Source organism: Siphateles boraxobius, unplaced genomic scaffold, assembly GCF_051911475.1.
Source record: "Siphateles boraxobius isolate OS27281-9 unplaced genomic scaffold, OSU_SipBor_1 37, whole genome shotgun sequence".
In the NCBI taxonomy this organism is placed as follows: domain Eukaryota; kingdom Metazoa; phylum Chordata; class Actinopteri; order Cypriniformes; family Leuciscidae; genus Siphateles; species Siphateles boraxobius.
In genome coordinates, this window is record NW_027508997.1 from 5,188,309 (window position 1) to 5,200,046 (window position 11,738).

At 39.0% G+C, this 11,738-nt stretch overlaps 1 long non-coding RNA gene across 1 annotated transcript; it reads left to right on the top strand.

Moving 5' to 3' along the window:
- The first annotated feature begins 3,726 nt into the window (after positions 1-3,726).
- Positions 3,727-10,962, top strand: LOC143703095 (uncharacterized). Its single transcript, XR_013190724.1, has 2 exons — positions 3,727-3,844; positions 10,310-10,962. It is a non-coding gene; the product is annotated as an uncharacterized LOC143703095 (long non-coding RNA).
- The last annotated feature ends 776 nt before the right edge of the window (positions 10,963-11,738 follow it).

Here is an 11,738-nt window from a genome sequence, read left to right on the forward strand (position 1 = left end):
GTGCTAGTCAGAACGTCTAATCCCTGTTCTGGACGCGCTATTCCCACAACAACGTGCCGAAACGGCAACTAAACCCAGAGAATTAACAATATTTTAGTACAATAGTGTTCTCATTATAATGGCATGAATATGACAGTCCCAATTATAGTTATAAATGTGCATTGCTGTTTGAGCTGCGCACGCTAAAGATAAAGATGATCATCGGTACAATTAACGCTTTAGGCTACTGCTCTCAACTGAAGTAAATAATCTATTATTTATCGGCTTTGATATATCGGGCTAATTTTCTTATCGGATCGATAGCGATGACATCAAAAATGACCATTTATAAGCCGATATCGATATGTGGTCGATATATCATGCATCCCTAATTTTGGGTTTGGTGACAGATTTATATCCTATATTCGGTTGTTGTATTGTAATGTTTCTGTTATGGTGAAAGCAGGTGATGGATTAAGTGAATCAATATCTGTGTTGAGAGGCATTAGACAAGGATGTCCACTTTACGGGCAATTAAACAGCTTGGTTATTGAACCTTTGCTGTGTAGATTGAGGAGGAATCTTGAAGGAGTTGTAATTCCTAATTCAAATGATAATTTTAAATGATTTTTATCTGCATATCAGATGACATTAGTGTTTTTTATCACAAGTCAAGAGGATATTACAACCTTAAACCAAACTATTTGAATATATGAAAAAGTCTCTTCTGCTAGAGTTAATTGGTCTAAAAGTGAAGTGTTTATTATTGGTAGGTGGGAAGGTATTGGGTTTCCTCAACTCCCGGGTGGGTTAGGATGGAGACAAGACGGATTGAAAACAATAGGAGTTTTTTTGGGGAATTACCAATTTCATTAGAAAAATTGGGAGGGTCTGCTGGAGAAGGTGTCTGCTAAATTGTCGAAATGGAAATTGCTATTGCCACAGTTGTCCTATTGGGGGAGAGCTCTGGTTGTCAATAATCTCACTGCGTCAATGTTGTGGCAGAGGACTATAACTATGGAGCCTCCCGAACAACCTATTTCTATGATACAAAGGACATTTGTTAATTTTTCTTCTGGAGCGGACAGCTCTGGATTCGTGGAGCTGTACTTTATTTACCAGTTCAAGAGGCTGGTCAAGGCTTAGTGGATGTGAGGAGTCGTATCTGAGCTTTTAGGATTCAAGCTGTGAAGAGACTTCTCTACAAAATGGATGTGGTATTGGCCAAAACTTCAATTGCGTTTTTGAAGCGGGCAGGAGGACTTGGATTTGATAGACACCTGTTTTTAATGAAACTCAAGAAAGTAAGCCTGTCAGAGCTTCCACCTTTTTATAAGTCTATACTGCAGACTGGGAAAACTGTTTTTAGAGTGGAGCGAGATATGGGTGACCAAGGGCATTGGACTCCAGAGGAACTGTTGTTTTTCAACCCAATGGTCCAGACTAGACTGTTGTCCTCCGTGAGCTTGAGGAGATGTTTGCTGAGGAATGGTGTTCAGAAACTTGAACATCTCGTGGATGAGAGGGGTTGGAAGTCCATTGAGGCACTTCAAGAGATGACGGGGTTAAAGTCCTTGCATCTTGTTTCAAAATTGAAAGAAGAAATCTATAATGCACTACCAAGCAGCTGCAGGACTTGGATAGGACTGAGAAAAACACAAAACGTGAGAACTGGTCAAGATTTTCCAGAAATAAAAATTTCACTTGTCATAAATGAAGAAGATAAAGTAATTTTTTTTTTTTTTTTTTTTTAATAACTGCCAGTAATGTAACATGCTGTAAGGTTCATAGTATCATGAAGTGATATACACACACACACACACACACACACACACACAGACACACACACACACACACACACACACACACACACACACACACACACACACACACACACACACACACACACACACACACACACACACACACACACACACACACACACACACACACACACACGGAATATGCCCTGGTTAGCATGATTGTGTCATTGGTGTCAGCACCCAGTCTGTCTGCAATGTCACATAACTATCAATAGAGGACATGATGGCAGAGAAAGAAAGAGAGACTCCAAATATCATAGTCTTTGAGCACAACATATATCTCAAGACATACACTCTCTGTATAAGTGTCTCTCTGGGACACTACAGATGAAGTGATGGGAAGAACTTCTTTCTCTGAAGAAGCTCTCACTTGCTCAGTTTCGCAAGAACAGATGTATTGAACAGATCACATTGAGTTCTCCTCCCTGTCTTAAAAATGAGCTTAACCTCAGAAGGAAAGCTACATAGCTCTTCTGCATTCAAAGAGAAGATGTGTCTTCTTTGGCAATGATAGGCCTTTGGCTGTTTAATAGATGTGATCATTCTGCCTAGTGGTAGTTCTGAAATTTACTAACAGTGTTAGTAGTGCAGATTTATTGTTTCACATATGCATTTAAATTCAGGGATTTTGTGTACATCTGATTTATATTAAGGTGTCATATATTGGCATTATATTGGTCATCTGTCACTCTGATCTTTAGATATTGGTATTGTATTGGCCATTTTAAAAGAAATGACCTCTAGTTTTTAGAGTGTTTGTGTGGAAACTTCCTGTGGAGAGTGAAATGGGTGTTCTTCCAAAATATGAATAAGCAATGAGGGTGTGAATGAGCTATGTGGAGAAGTGGTTGTATCTTCTTCTCTTGCATGGAGGAGGTAGGTGAGTTTCCAATATAGTGTTTAGGCTTGCACCGGATCTCTACCTTTCCGCAAAAATGAGTTTCAACTGTCAACAAATTAACCAGAAACAACTAATCAAGGTTAAAAAAAAAACAAGTCCAGCAGCAGGGGTTATAAAATATATATTTGAAGGAACTCTTTAGTAAGAAAAAGGTAGTTCAGGACACAAGTCCAATTAAAAAATGTTTAAAGTCCAATTAAAGTCCAATTAAAACTAATGTGCTACAAACCTACACATTTTGTCAAATATATCACCTTTTTAACTATTTTTTTAATGGGAAGCGTGCCTTGGCTTAACTAATCAAGGTATTCATAATAATATATTTAAAAACATAAAATGTTTTCCCAATTCATGCTCTATTCCATGCAATTTTCTAGTATGTTTCTGAATGTTTCTGAATGTCAATAATGTCCAGTTTAACGTGTACACACGTTTTTTTTTGTTATATAAGGGAACATTATCTTATAATTTAGCAAAAAAACATTTTCAACTAAAATGTTTAAGAAAAAAACATTTTGAATGATGTATGAACATTTTTGTGCTAACCATTTGAAAACATTGTTTAAGACCAAGTTTGAATGCACATAATGTTACTGTAAGAACATTTGATAAAAAATTTAAGAGAAGTTCTGAGAGCGTTCCCTGTTAGCCGAAAATTGTGTTCACACCGAAAAAAACATCATCCATAAAGAGAAAGGGCACTTAAAATACTCGGATTTAAAGGATTCTAATTAACCAAAGAAATCAAGTGTGGAATGTTGGACACTTTATGCTCTCAATTGCCACAGCTTTCCTTTTGGAGGTAGAGGGACTATTAGACTCTAATGCTGGATAACAAAATAACCTTAACAATAGAGTACATAATGCATAGTATAGGCGCATAATGTATAGTACGTCATTTGGGACACATTCATTGATGCCACTTAAGCAGCTGTTCCAGATTAGCTCAACATATCAACCCATCCACTATATTGGGGTGCGTCTCAATCAGCATCTTAGGTAGCATCTTAGGTTGTGAATTGGTATATCGTGTACAGAAATTCAGGCACTGCAAGGACAGTAAAGACCCTGCATGGCTCATTGGGACACTGATGACTCTATTTCCAGCAACATGACAACTTCTTCATAGTACAACATACTGGTATTTATGAAAAACAGCATAATCTTTCTGACTTATTTTTTAACGTTATTTAAAGTACATTATAATAAATACTTTGCTTGTTACATATAAATATATGTACATATACAAATAAATTATAAATGTTAGCTAGATTATGATCATTACTTGTCTAACGATGTACTGTATATTTATTCTGAAATATGATTTTTAAAAACATCTATCGCTTGTCATTATGTGTAGTGAGTTGGCTTGCGTGATTTATGTTTTGCGCATCAGAACTTCCGTTAAGGAAACATAGTGAGCGTCAATGCACCCTGGTTTTCACGGTGCATTGTGGAACTTTTTAGGGAGCAAATGTTTTAGTGCACTATGATTTTGTGATTGAGACGGCACTTAAAATGGTTCCCTTACTACTGAACCAGGAACCTGACTGAGATGTACCATTGGAAATACCCCACATCCCACTTTGAATGTAATTCAGCACAATCTGAACAGATAGTTCTTCATGGACACGATTGAGCGCCCCTAGTGTTGTCGATATATTGGTGTCACTTATTTTGTGTACTGAAGTCGTGGGCCTTTACGCAGATCACGTCTTGTCAGAGACTCTACTTTGGACCTTCTATCCGCCTTATTTTTAATTTAAGAGTCGGTGCGGCCATACGTAACTTGAATGTGGTGTTTCTGTGGAGGTTTCTGGTGTCTGAGTTATTTTAGCTGCTAACAGCCATTATGCTTGCTTGAAAGTGGTACTTGTATGATATTAATATGATAAATTATATCAATGTATTATTCTTATTATATCATCTTATGATTAATATTATTTATTTATCATACCCTCCCATCAGAACTTCTTGGCAGCTCAAAAAGTGTTTTGTTGTTACTTTTCACTAGTACAGAAAAGGCTCATAGACACTCTCACACACTCAAGCGCCGATACAGTAATGGAGTGTAATGGTGTGTGTCTGCAGGATATCGGCCCTTCAGATTCCATTAAGTGAGAATGTGCTGATATCAGATAGCAGGGGCTGATGGGATATGTGGGCGTGGCAAATGCTAGCATCCTTCAAAGCACACTCATGTTGTTCAGCTTGAAATATAATTAATGTTAAAGGTTGGTAATTGATTTATGGCTATGTAATGGCTGCTCTGAGGATGCTTTTTCCATAGTGCGAGAGCTCCTGTGCAGTGCAGGGATGCATTAAAACACAGCTGTTGTCTGGAGAGCACTTCATTAGCCTCAAGCACATTTTAATTTCAGACTTGACCACGCTCTACCGTACAGCATATAATGCTCATGCCTTCACAACTGAAACTTGGTTAATGTGTGTTTGAAGAGTAATTAAAAGAGCCGAGAGTGTGATGACTAATGAATTGATCATCGCAAGCGTTACTTCAGGTTTCATACTGAGCATGAAATTCAGGTTTTTCTTTTAAACTCAGGCCAGCTACACTAAAGCACTCTTCCTAGACAGCAATCCCTATGCAAACAGACTCGTTGGATATATATTTATATGCACGGTTGTCGAGTTTTACAGGTGTTGGTGTTGTTAATGAGACCGGATCGAAGTGTGTTGTGCAGTATTTTCTTCCCAGACATCCATAAAACCAAGAATTAGATGATGATGATGTTGATATCACTATATCTGGAACTTATTTATGAAGAATTAACCCAGCCATTAATTACTCTAGGGTGAATGGGCTGTAGGCACACCAGATGGCAGACTATTCAAATATACTGTTCAGTCTCAAAGCAGGTGTTAATATTCATGCCTCTGCATATTTCACCCAGACGTGTTAGTTTAATTATGAGCCATTATTGCAGTTAAAGGGTCTTCTAAACCACGCTCTCCTCCTAGCCGCCTTGCCACATCACACACTCACAATCACAGTGCGCTCCATAATTACGGCAAGATTACTCTCATTAACGTCCAACGGTGCTTATGCCATGCCCTGTTACGGTATCCAGCCTCATTTGAGACTCCTTACATTTTCCAACAATGCACATTTCTTCTGTAGGTCATAATTTCTTACCCAGTGTGACAGAAAAAAACAAAAGGCTTGTTTTTTTTTCAAAGCACTTGCATAAGGTTAGAAAGATGGAATTATGTATTGGTTCTGTTCTGCTGTGTCTAGGCATCATCGCCGTGAGACTTTGTGACTCACTGTTGAAAAGCGCATTGGTCACTGCAGAATAATCGATCATCTGTTGCAGTCCGCTGCACACATTAAGATTTGTACCTTTCTAGTTCACAACTGTGTTTTTATTCCTGATTTAACCGTACCGGACTCAAAAACAGCCAGGACAGGTCCCCTGCTCCTCAATGCCGTTCACCATCATCAGTCCTGGAGTCTCAAAGTGGCCCATAATCTAGAGCTACTTTCAAATTCTTGTTCTTTTACAGTGCAGTAATTTTCAACCATTGATGAATTTAATCATGGCTCCTCAGCTGGAATGACCAAGGTGTTTGAGACTTCAGAATCCCAGCAGTTGCAGTATGCTATCTGAGTGTTTCGAGTATTTGGAATCCTACTCATTCGACATACTCCATTTTGCATACTGTGTATGAGGAAAGTACGCAAAATCTGACTCAGGGCAGGTGTCTGTAACATCATTTACTTACATTGCTCAGAGTTTGCTATTCAAGAGAGGCACCCTTGTAGTAAAAGCACAAGAGAAGCCAAAAAGATAAAAGAAATTGATCAAAGATAATAGTGACCTGTGGAACTAGATCATCCGCACTGCATTGCAGAGGATTTAAATCTGAGATTATGGCTCAGAGTTGCCTTTCAAGGAACTGCTTAGTAGTCATGCTTTGGCACTGAAACAACGCAGGACATTTTTCCTAGTTTGGATATTGTTATCTGATTTAGTGTGAGGTGCTGAAGAACCCACAGAGCTTGTTAGCTCATCTTTAACACCCTGGGCATGATTCTGTCTGTGTAGGTGTTTAACGACAGAGAACAGAGGGAGATAGAGGAAGTAGAGGAAGCAGAAGTGAATGGCAAAAGGATGTTAGTGAAAGAGCAATGCTGGATACCCAAATATGTTGAAGAACAGAGTAATCTCATTAACAAGCAACACAAAGTCAAAAATTGTTTTGTAGCCGGTTATGATTCTAATTTTATATTGTTCTGCTGGTGTTTGCACTCCACCTGATCCCAGAAGTGTTTTATTGTACTGAAGCTCTTTATCTCCATCTGTAGTATCTGTTTATCCTCCTTCTTTAGACCTGAAAACCTCCTCTTCCTCCAGCAGGTCTTTTAGGCCCACAGCTTGTTTGAAAAACACGCACGCACGCACGCAGGCACGCACGCACAAACACACACACACACAAACACACACATACACACAAATGTTTTGTGCTTGTTTCCATACCAGTCATTCATAGCTGTGAAAGGCTGTCTATATCCTTAAGAATACACAATTATCATGCAGCTGAAGCATAGCTTCAAAACTAACAGCTCAAGAGACCTTGCAGCAGTTATATAGACACTTAATACAAATTCTTTTCCCAGAAAACTTTCATGCAGTTTTAACATGTTTAAAGAAGTTGTGCAGCGATGATCAGAGGCCTACAATGTGAATCGCAGCTCTTGGAAGTCTGACAGACAGCCGTAAAGCTTCAGCCATCAGCTGCATTCAGATCTACATCGTATCTCATGGATAATCAAGCTCACTCAGTCAGCAGAGCTTGGTCTCTATGCATATATGCTTCTACCCCAGTCATTATTTCAGATAATTCTCATTGTCCACCAGTACCTAAGCACAACTTTAGGCATACTGTAATTGGGTCACGGTGAAACTTCTCCACCACACAACCAGAGACCCAGCTGGTTGAACACATCAATATGATTACGGCAATATGAGCTAGGCTGATCTCTTGGGAACTGGAACCTTTTGCAGGATCGATAAAGCAGTCTGACCTGAGCTATATGTTTACATAAGGATTTATACTCTTGGCTCAACCACTCATAAATCCTGAATATAAGCCTGTATGCCCCTGAAAGCACAACGACTGAGCAGTCCTACTATTTTTACTCCCCGTGCTTTCCTTACTCAGCTTATGTACCGACATCAAAGCTACAGAACTGTTCTGCAGTCTCTGTCTTTATTCTAGTAACATTCTCATTCGGCATGAACATCCCACTGACGTATAATGTGGTATATAAGACATTTCACAAAAGCTCACCTCCACACCTGCAATCTATTAATGCTTTTTGCTCTGAGGGCATAAAAAAGAACAAAAGATCTTTCGGTTCTATCACCCCAACCATCTGCCCATCAGGAGCTGAAGGTGAGAGAGAGAGACAGGAGGGGCAGTGCCAGTAGCAGACCATCTGAAGTTTCCTGATATTGTATAGCAAATTGCATACTTAATGTGATGTGTGTAAAATCTGACATTATTTTTTGCAGTTTCATCATGCTATTGGCACAGAAGTGATTTATTTTACTTTTAACTACATTGTTCATTATCTAATGAGTACTGCATTTTCCCCAAACTACTGAAGCACGCTGTTTAAAAGTAGAAATGAAGTGCATTAACAGATGTCAGATCCACAAGTATTGATCAATAGAAACAGTCAGACCGATATTTCTAGGAATCAAAAATAGTGTAAAAATACTGCAAAACAACATGTTAAGGACATACCTGTAAATGTTAATACAGAACTATAGAAAAAGTTAGTTTGTACGCTAGATAAATGCATTATTTACATGCGATGTAGATCATAACATGAAACATCAGAAATCATTCTAATATGTTGATTTGGCGCTCAAGAAACATTTATTATTATTATTAATGTTAAAACAGTTGTGCTGCTTTAGCTTTTTTTTTTTTACACTGCTCCTTTCCATACAGTGTAAATGCATGATGATTCACACTTATGAGCTTCAAAAAAGCATGATTAAAAAATATAGTTGGATAATAATATTGTATATAATTTGCGGGCATCAGGGAGCCGCTATCAATATGTGGGGTAATGAAATCGCTTTTGAATGCACACTCACTTTTTACTTTCGCTCTCCAATTTGCAATCATGCGTACTCCGTGTACAGAGAGCGGTGGGGCTGACCGCACATAAGAATAAGATATTTGTCAATGAGGGTCAGGATCTGTTGTGCACCAAATCCCCCAACATCCTCCTGTCAGTCGTCTCTCATTACCATCTTCACGTGGTAAGTGAAATCTGATGTACTGTAATGTAACCGACTACCACAGCAAGCTTAACCATGTCCCTTTAGGGGCTCCGTAGAATGTGTTATTTATTTTCCGTGCCTTTCCGAATTTGGATTCAGACTTCGGGCACATCCCTAGATCACAGTAAATCATCTTGGGGTGAACTATCCCTTTAAAGCTACACTGTGTAACTTTTTTAGTTTATTCTTAGCTAAAAACACTTAGTTCTTTCAAAAATATATGTGCTCATTAATGTATATTTACTTCGTTCAAGTAATAAAGTATTCTCGTGAGTGTATGATATGCCATTGAAAATACATACGGGTGGGGGGTTCTAATGTCGGTCGCCATGTTGCCCCTCCATCTTGAAAGTACATTAGCCAAAGAGGGACATACCCGTTAATTCAAGCTTCGCCTTTCGCGTTTTAACACTCGATGGCACCGTGTCGAATCTCAAGAGGGGGATTGCTTGAGACTGATATATAAAAACCTGAAAGCCTTTTTGAAAGTCTGTTGCTGATGGAGGATCACTCTTATTCTCGAGGATACGTATCAGAGTCGCCAAGGAAGCGAAAAAGAGAATTAAGACGGCAACGCAACAGGCAAAACAACAAGACAAAAGTAAATATTGGAGTGGCCTTTCCAAGATGGAAAGAGCTCATGACGAGCAACGATTTTAAAAAGGACGCCGACGTTGCCTGCTTTCTTCTCGACAGGTAACGTTTATTAAGCCTGTTTGTGTATATTGGAAGTTGCTTGGCTAATTATATCATGGTGTGCTGTGCATAACGCTAGAACGACATCTAGGATAGGTTTCCTCGTGTCAATGATGAAAAGTATTGTTTACCTTGTAACATAAATCCGTGTTCTATGACGGATAACATGTGATTAATATTTTAATGGCGCTATAATTTGTAGGCTATAAGTTATATGTAGGCACTTTAAATTTTAGTTATTTTTCATTTATTTTACTTTATACACAATTAACGTAGCCTAATGTGATAATGCAGTTGTAATGCTGCATTCCAATCTTGGACTACATTGGCCACCGTAGGAGTTAAAACGAAATCGGAATTGAGAGGAACAGAAACTAATATTCACTGGATGGTCATATACCTTTTCACCGCTAGATGGGGGTAAAAATCACACAGTGTAGCTTTAATTCTCTCTATTAATGCCCGCAACCCATATTAAGCTTTGTAAACTCCTTTTGTCAAATTTACTGCATTGTCAGGTTAAGCTGTGTGTTCACTGGATAGGACAGTCTTTTTAATCCCACTTGTGTGTGTGTGTGTGTGTTTGACAGTTGGCCAGGTTGGCCGGGCATCTGTAACAGCCTTATAGGGAGGTGTGTCATGGTCGTCGATGAAGTGGAGAGAAGCCTTGAAGAGTAAAATCTGGCAATGAGACATGTTGCTGCTGTATTCATTTGAGAGAAAGAGGATGACAGAATGCAACAGAACAGAAGGGCACATGCACCAGGAAACAAGGACACGACAGTGACACGAGTGTGAGGTGAAACAGGTTCTTAAAGGACACGCTCGATCCTTGTAGTCCATCAAATGTGAGTGCAGACCTGCGCCTTGTGCATTTGTATAGCAAGAGCTGTTGACTGGCTGTGCATCTGTTGTAACAGGATGAAATCCAAACTGCAGTGGAGGGTTGGACTACATCAGGAGTCTCACATATAGAAACCTCATCATCCTCAAACATCAGTGCGGCTGAGAGGCATGACAAACTTGCGCTGCAGCTCTAGTCTCTGATATGAGAGAACTGCTTCTGACAGCTTCACCTTCTGCTTCCCAGCACATAGCAACACACCAAAGACTGTCTGTATCTATGTCCATACATCTTCATTCAGGTATAGATTCGAAACTTTGTTAGTTGCTCACGCTCCACAGCTTGTGTATTATTAAATGTCTTCTAAAAAATAAAACAAATGGAATGGTGTGAATTAAATCGGTATCATTCCATATTGTAATACATTCCCTGGTGCAGTTTAGATGACAAGGCGCATTAATTTTTTAGAAATAAAATTAATGAAACAATGAGAATTAAATTGTTATTGTTCTATGTCGTTAGGCACTCCCGAGTCCGATTTAGATGGCTGGATACGTTATAGTAATGAAGAGACAGGAGGTAACAAATGTGTGAGTGCCCACCAGAAAGATAATCACCTTGCACAACTGTTTTCTACTGTGGCTGACATGGAACCAGAGGACTGACATCTAAAGGACCACCACCAACATTGCATAAATATTACATTGACTCAAAAAACTCTTTAATTGTCACTCAGTGCGGCTGGAAACAGACACCAGGACCTGTGTGAAATTAATGTACTCTATTGATGCATTATTCATGTGCAACACTGTTCTCTTGACGTATGTGTCTTGCTGGTGCTCATGGCCAATGCCAGAGAATTAAAGATTAATGTGAGTTCCTCGTTTCCTCTCGCTCATGGACGATTAACTACAATAGAATCATAGTCATGGTATTTTCATTTCCCTTTAGTTCCCTTTCCTTTGGCAGTCACTTACCATAACAGCTGGAACTCTAACCAATTCGAGTAAAAGCTGCAGAAACACAGAAGCCTGTCAGACAAACTTTTGACTATTTGGATGAAGTCTTGTACATTATTCTAGCCAAGACCCTTCCAATTACAAAGTGTCTGATGGACATAAGCAACCAGTCACGTTTTTTTAAATTGCTGTCTAGGGGTGAGTCTTTCTGAAATG